Here is an 8,726-nt window from a genome sequence, read left to right on the forward strand (position 1 = left end):
GATAGTATTACTTGGTGAAAATAATCCTTATTAGGTAGCTATATAGAGTAGTGTCATCTAGTTAAAATTTCATTTCCTTGTTATCTTATTCAGCGGCTTGAGTAGATCAAGGGATTGTGCTGTGTTTGATTGATCAAGGGATACTGTGATATCGAAGGCATGTTGACCTTCTATATCTCTATTATGATTATAGGGTCAGTGATTTAGTTTTATCACCCATTTTTGAGTTTTGGATCCTTAGACTTGCCTTTTGGGTTTCAAAGGTTTTCCCTTGGCTTTTGTTTTCTATATAGCCCATTTGTGAGATAGATAAATTTGAGGTTCGTTCTACAATTGCGACTATTTCATCACCTAACAATGGTTTTGATATTGAGATTGAGATGTCATGAATTCATCTCATAGAGTTTTTGGGTTCTGTAAGACCCTGAAAAGTTCCCTCATAGTCTGAGCCTTTAGAGAGTATCAAGTGATGTGTAATTCCAGCCCTAAAAATTTAAGGAGTGACTTCCAAAGTGATTAATGTTTAAACCATATGGAATTTTCCTAATTTTGACTTTTTATCAAGTGGAAAATTAAATTATCTTTCAAACAATAACTATTTCATCAAAATCTGACATCGAAAGAGAAATTTATAGAGGTTTTACAGAAAGTAGTCAAAACAACTCAGGTGCGATGGAGATGTCCGATGAACCGTCGAGCTAGCAACGGACCATTGCCAAAACCATCACAGAGAAGTCAGTGTCCTGAGTCTAAAAGAGTTCTAGAGTTCCCAAGTGTTTAAAGTTCCTAAAAGTATTGAGTCCTTAAGCTTTAATAAATTTTTAGTCTTCACAAGATAAAAACGTGAGTTTGAAAGTATTGTGTAAAGCTTCCTTTAGCCTTCAAGTAATGATAATAAGAGCAGAGTATAGATTTTAAAGTTAAGTATAATGACTCATAATATTTGTGTTACATATTTCACTATTCATGATTTATGAGTTCTATATTTTAGACTTACTAAAGCCATGTGAGTCATTCCCATTTGGATGCATGATTTTATTAAATAGTATTGATATTGTTTATTATAAATGCATACACCCCCATATACTCAATATATTCCCAAAGTGTTGATCCATATATACATTTGTGTGCTATATTGTCTCATAATATCAGTACAGGTGCTAAGTCCCAGCAATGACAGTAATCTCCGAGCATCTCATCTACATCCTCGTCCTTGGTGAGTCCTCTTAGTTTGAGGGTCTATAATTACAGCTATTCTGCTTTTATAATGTTTTGAGTTTAACTTTCAGATCATTGAAAGTCAGTTGGGGGTCTGTCCCAATGGCTCTCCAGTTTGAGCAGTAGAGGCTTTGTCAGACTAGATTGTTAGTTGAACTTGTGTTCTAGACTATTTTTATTTTTGCAATCCAGACATTGTTTCCAGTTATTTCAGATTATAGTTGACACAGTAAGGCATCGTTGTTTAGCTTATTTTTCCTAAAGCAAGCGTTAAAAGTACTAACTAGCTCAAGGGGTTAGTTTAGGGTTACTTTTAGCCCTAAGCACTATGTGACGTCTCGGGATGAGATTTCAGGGCGTTACTAGTTCATTCCCTTATGATGGGTTTCCCTTGTTATTAGTGTGGAGATTGGATGATCCTTTCCTATGTTATCATTTTGCCTTAAGTGGAGTTGGAGAGTTAGGGGCTGGTGTCCTTTCCTGTCATCATTTCTTATGTTGGAAAATTGAAATTTCTTTTTCTTGAGTTATTGATTTTCTGGTGGCAGTCTTAACTTTGACCTTGGTTTTAAGTTTGGTTTATTCCTTCTTTGATGATGTGATTCTTGAGTAGATTTGAGAAATCTTTATTTCAGTGTTTGTTTGGCCTAATGAGGCTTTATGTAGTAATTCTACTCGATGACATATGCCTGTAGCTATTGTTTGCCAAGATGGAGTGTTAGATTGATTAGTTATCAGCTAAAGTTTCATTTCTATGAGTTGCTAGAGTTCTTGCCATTATTGATGTAGTTTTCAGCCTTGGGGAGTTTTGAGTATATTTGGATAGTTCATGCCCTCCGACGGTTATAGAGTGGGTTAATTAAATTCTCTGCCGGTGATTTATCCTTAGGCATGATTTCTATTTTATGGCTATATTTCATCCTTTATATGATATAGAGTTGGTCACTTACATCTTTCAGTAGGTGGTTATCCCTATGGTAATTATTGTTCTTCAGATATGTATCAACTATGGCTTGGTATGATTTATCTCAGATATGTCAGATTTGGATTCTAAAGTCTCTTATGAGATAGTGGACATCGATATAGACTTATTGGATCAATTTTTCATTTGACGCCTTATAATGGTGATTTGGAAGTATTTTGAACATGAATGCCTACCACTCATCAGGCTTGGTTTAGGCGGTTAAGATTGAGCGTTCAGGCTTGGTATTGAGATTTTAGTTTGGTGCTATAGATTTTGTGCGAAAGATTAATTTTAGACTTGTCTTAGTTCATATTTTATTTACAGCTCCATGGTTTCCTATTCGGTCGTCTTGACTTTTGTTGGATTGTGGTTGATAAGTGCTCAGATGATAGCCCATGGACCCGATATTGGTTCTTTTAGCATTGACCTTGATTCTCCAATTTTCTATGGAAATTTTGGACAATATACTCAGTAGAAGTAATATTCTTTAATTGGATTCAGTATCACTTCGTTCTTAGTTGATGAGGCATCATGGAGCAGATTATTTAGTTATTAGTATTTATGCATTGATTTTAGGGATTCTAGTTTTGATTGCCATCTAGAGTTTTTGTAGCATTGGCATGGATTGTATTCCTTGATTATCTCCATTTGTGTGCCCAGACATTGTCTTATTGGCTTATTCTACGTATGGAATTTTAGCGAATAAACTTCAGTTCTTTGAGTTCTCGATAATTAGATTGTGCAGATGTGACTCTGCTAATTTCCTCCTAGTTTGGAGTGGTTAGCAGGTACAAAATGGTAAAGGAATGTTATATTTTGATTTGGAGTAAGTGTCTTGACTCATGTCTTGGGTTGGTTTTATCTTGGATGAGCCTTTGATTTACTTGTTTTGGTGTCAAGATAGTATCAGTATATTGTGGTTCAGTTTGTGCCCATCAGCCTATTCAGTTCTATTGTAGGCCAGTTAGCAGTTGATTTTAAGTTTTTTCTATTTGGAAGTAAAGTGAAGTTGTTGGTTCAAAAAGGGAAACCTATGGAGAAATCCCTTCAAAGTGCTCTCTCTTCATTGAGGTCATCTAGGAAATCATTCATGGAGCATGCGGGCCTATTACCTCTTTCTTTCAAGAATTTTAGATTCTTTCTATCCGTTGACTTTCGGGGACGAAAATCCTTTTAGTAGTAGATATTATAATGACCCTTTCGGTCATTTTTCATATTTTGGATTATCTTTGTCGTTTAGTCTTGTCCATATTTTCCCAAGTCACTCATGAATTACTGTGACTGATGGTTCAGTTACCAGGCAGTTCATTTGTTTTTTAGAGCCAATTCCCTGTTTTAAAGTCTTTGATAGTTCTAAATTTCCACCGGGCAACAACTTTAGTGAAATAATGTCAAATGCAAATTCCAACTATGTCAGAAGATCGTAAATATCGATTTTAGGCTTGGTAGACTTTTGGTTTGGATCTCGCACCTGGCCTCATTTCGACCTATTGGTTGGAAAGTTGAAAAATCGAGAATATGGGTGTGGGACCCATATTTGATAGAAACGACCTCGAATTGAAAATCTTACTTCACCAGCAGATTTGAAATGTCGATATTAGGGTGTTAACATATTTGGAGTGATTTTACAACTTTCAAATCTCATTTTGACCTTCAATTTGGAAAATTGTAATTTTTGGTTTGGGGGGTCAACTTTGTGATAACGATATTTTTCAAAAATCTGTTATTTCCATTGAGTCTGGAGTGTCTTGTTTAGTGTGGTTACACATTTCATTTGAGTAAATTGGACTCCAAATGAATCTCGGGCACCCCGTCAAAGTCCGTTTGCACTGGGAAAAAGATGGTGCAGATTTTTCAGCACTATATACAACAATTTAGGACCCATTTTGCTCATTATTAATCTTGCCTCTTGCGAGTTAAACCCTAAATTAGTGTATGATCTAAAACGTGTAGTTTGTCGGAGCTTGGGAAACTAGATTAACATCTATTTCTTTATTTGATAACGGATTTTAGGTAGGAATTCATCCTTTTCTTAGTAATTTCTTGAATAATTCCCAAAACCCCAAAAATCTTAGGGCTTGATTTTAAACTGCAATTTCACTCTTTTTCATTTGAATAATGTTTTTATCAAAGAATGACTAGTTTTCATCAATTTAACCTTCAATACAACTCTGATTCTTGATTTTAACCCGGATTTAAGAGATTTTACCCGATAAAGCTCAAAATGATATTTCCTCATTTTGAACCTCATTTTTTACTCAATTTGACTTGAATTTTTAGATTTATATTCCTAAAAATATGGGGCACACATTTTCAAAGTAAAGTTGTGATTTTTTCCTTCTTTTTTAAAAATCCATTTTGGGGGTTTGTTTTGACCCTTCATCAAAAGTAGTCAATATAGGTATCATTAGACTTGTATTGTTGAGTAGATTACTATTTTGATAGTATGATGACATTTTAGGACTGTTAAGTGAATATGGGTTCTTGGAGAATGATTTGAGGTTTTGCAATTTCGGTCTTGAGGTAGCGTTCTACCTACTCTTCTTCGAAGATGATATGTGTTATATATGACATATGAATATGAATGTTAAGTTTAATTATGAGTATAATAACTTAGTCCTTATTATTGCATTTTGGAGATTAGATGAGAATTTTAGACGTGTAAGGTGAAATGTTTATGGCCTTTTAGAATCCTATTGCCTTCTCCCTAGTTTGGACAAATTTATAGCATGAATATGATATGATGCTAGGTTTGGGATATGGTTTAAGTGTTGAAATCATGGTTATTATGATTAAGCTTAATTGGGCTAGTCTAGAGGTCTTGAAATCATAATTTGGATAGACTTGACTTAAATGCCTATGTTTTAGATGAAGTTCCTATCTTCGGGTTGATTACAGCTTACTTGACATCTTGAAGTTGAACTAGGTACCTTAGCCTAGTTTGGGGCATAGTTTGACCAAATATGGAAATTAAGGATTAGAAGTGGGATAATCCAACCCATTTAAGCCAAGACTTGTGTTACCCTTTGTGGACTTAGTTGAGGATGTTAGGCCTAGTTGAGATTAATTAGCCTTATTTATAAGATTTTCTTGGTGAATTAATAGATATTGATGTATTTTTAGGCCTAACTGAGACTGATGAGCCTTAGTTATGAGATTTTCTTGGTGAATTGATGGATATTGATGTATTTTTTTCTGGATGGGAACTCATGAGTTATGGATATGACATTCCATATGGAATTAATATTAGGCCTTTAGAGATGGTATTTCTCCTAGATATGCTATCTGGCTCATAGAGATGCTATTTCTTCCTAGACTTGATATTTGTCCCATAGAGGTGCTATTTTCTCTTGGACATGACATTGGGTCCTTATATTTGTTATTCCTCTTCGGTATGTTATTTGGGCCCTCAAAGATGTTATTTCCTCTTAATTGTGACTATTTGGACTATAAAGATGACTTTCCTCTTAGATATGAATATTTAACTATAGATATAATATTCTTCTTAGATATGATGATTGGCCTATCGAGATGATATTCCCCATAGTCAGGATGTATGGCCTATATATATGAGATGCCTCATAAATTTGATATGCCTCATATTGAGTTATGCTTATATATATTATGCCTTATAGATATGAGATGCCTCCTATATATGAGATGAGTATAGATATGTTACAACTTATAAATATAAGTATCGATATAGGTTCCAGATTTGTATATGGGCCTATGATCGTGTTTATAATGTTGTGATTATTCCGGACACATTATTGGGCCAAAGGTTGTGTTATGATATGAGTTGGAAATCTGAGAACTAATTATCCTTTTACATGATACAATTATAGTTATGAATATGTATATACATTTATATATCCTTCTCTCTGGTATGTGATTGAGGAAGATGCGGTATGACGCTTATGATTCATTGATTTGAATACAGGTGATGGTATGCATAAATTAGGTACATTCATGATCATTGTATCTGAAAATGATGTTATTTTAGTTAAACTACGATTTTATCACTATTCTTCCTAAATAAGAGATTAAAATCCATTTTTCTCTTAAAAATAGATTCTTTACAATAATAACTTCCTAACTTAATGGATAAGTTATATGTATAAAAGAGGCTAATAATGATGTTTAATGTTTTGATCAAGACAGATTCTAGTCTATGGTTTGACACAATAACTTACTCTGATCATGAGATAGTTTTGACCCTTTCTACACTCTTGTATTAATTTCGTCCCGAAGATTACTACGGGCAATAAACTTATGTATTTACACTATATTTTGCCATATTGAGTCTGTACACCTATTATATATCTATATATGTATCGATGGTTATTATAAGATTGATACTCGGCAAGGCCGAAGGACATTGCGATGATATATTAATACTCAACAAGGCTGGAGGATACTGTTATGATGATATTGATGCCTGCTAAGGCCATAGGACATTATTGTGATATACAGACACTCGGCAAAGGCGGATGGTACTGTTATGTTGCTATTGATAACTAGTAAGACCGAAAGATACTGTGATGATGATATTGATACCTACCAAGGTCGGAGGATGTTTTGATGATGAGATATATACCTAGTTTGAGTTTGGATGATGGTCGCAATTTCGATTATATACTATGTATTCAATCTTATATGCACATCGCCTATCACTAGTATGCATCTATGGCTATCATTCGGTATGGAATTATTTAATATATATGGGTGCTAACTATGCCTTGTGTTGTTGTGTGCTGATTGAGACGTTTGAGCCTGGGGCAGAGAGGGAATGCATAAGCTCCGTTAGGTATGTGTTTGTCCGAAAAAGCCGGTTACTCGCACTTTTATTGATATTGTTATTGTCATTGTTATGTTTAGCTTATGATAGATTGGTCATTGATTTGGTATCGAGATTTGATGTATGATTTTGTCTTCCTATATCTTATGATTGTTTTACTATGCATGATTATTTTATGTCTAACCATGTGGATTAAAATCCTGAGATGGTTAGCACAAAATCCTATTTGGATTATAATGAGGCCTTATAATGATTATCTTGGCTATGTCTCAAGACAGTCTTGAATCCATATATATATATATCATATCTAGATAATGTAGTTATGATACTACCGTATATACCTTCCTTCTTCTTGTTTAAATTGTACATTCATTCCTTGGCCTCATATATCATTATATATATATATTCTTCTTTCATCCTTTCCTTTATATAATATTAAGGGATATATGTACCGAATTGAGATTTATGAGTATCGCTGAAATATGATAGTTCATCCTTGATACTTTCTAAGCCTTATTATGCTGGTCTATTGTACATGATTAGGATAGGCTATCTGTATTACCTCATTGGCTTATTATGTGATTATTGGACATTTGGGTATAGTTTTTCCATTCTATTTATATGTTTTGCATATCTGCTTTATCTTTAGAGCTCAGTTGGTAGTCGCCTATTGAGTACCATCCGTTTGGTACTCATACTACACTTCTGCAACCGATATATCATAGTACAGGTTATCACCATTGCTGTGTGAGTCATGCGGAGAACCATGGTTTGAAGAATTAGAGTGAGATCCTGATGTTTGAAGTATTACTTATCTCTCTCTCATTATTTTTCATGAGAATCTTAATCAGTATAATTTCTTTGATGTTTTATTTTTGTCCTATTATTATATTAGAAACTCTTGTACTACAACCACCAAGTTTTTGGATTTATTCATGTATATGCACTTTTTTTATACTTATTTCTCATTCATCCCTTATTCTATTTAGTAGTTCGTTACTAGCCATTCTGGACAATGGGCTTGGATTACCTACTGGTAGGTCTTAGTAGGCGTTGTCATAACCTAAAAAATTAGGTCATGACAGTTTAAGATTGGGAAAAGGTGGTTACAATAGTGATTTGAGGGTATCAACCCTCACCTAATCAACTCAATACTAAAAAGGTGATGTTGTACTCTGGTAGTGGACAAGGGCCACCAAGGAGACACCTTAAGACTTATAATATAAAGGGTGAAATCTATCAACGCGCTCACAAGACGGTTGATAGTACAAAGCTTATCAACTTTGCATGCAGAGCAATATGATAGGTGGGTTGAACACGAGAAACTTACTTAGCTATGAAAGCCAAGGGGACACAGTCCTAGTGTTCGTCTTCTATTGTTTACAAACTCAGGCATTCATTTTCAGCTATTTAGTACTGTTGACTTTCAATCCCCCTATTTACTTTTCTACACTGCTCTTAGATTTTGTCATGTTTGAGATACTGTTCAACATAATTCCCTATGGGTTCAACCCCAACCTAAGTTGGGTTACTAAATTTGACATCGACCGCAACATATTCATAGGAGGTTAGTTTTGGACGACTTTAATGGTACAAGTGCTGGTGCAACTGCTTAATCATCCTAGAAAATGCTTTAGTGGTAGCTGCTTAAGTGTCTTAGGACCATTTTAGCAGTAGTTGGCCAACTAGGTAGAGCCCGCTTAAGTGTCCTTTAGCCGATTTAGCGCGACCACTTAAGCAGTTTTT

This window comes from Capsicum annuum, chromosome 9, assembly GCF_002878395.1.
Source record: "Capsicum annuum cultivar UCD-10X-F1 chromosome 9, UCD10Xv1.1, whole genome shotgun sequence".
Classification (NCBI taxonomy): Eukaryota; Viridiplantae; Streptophyta; class Magnoliopsida; order Solanales; family Solanaceae; genus Capsicum; species Capsicum annuum.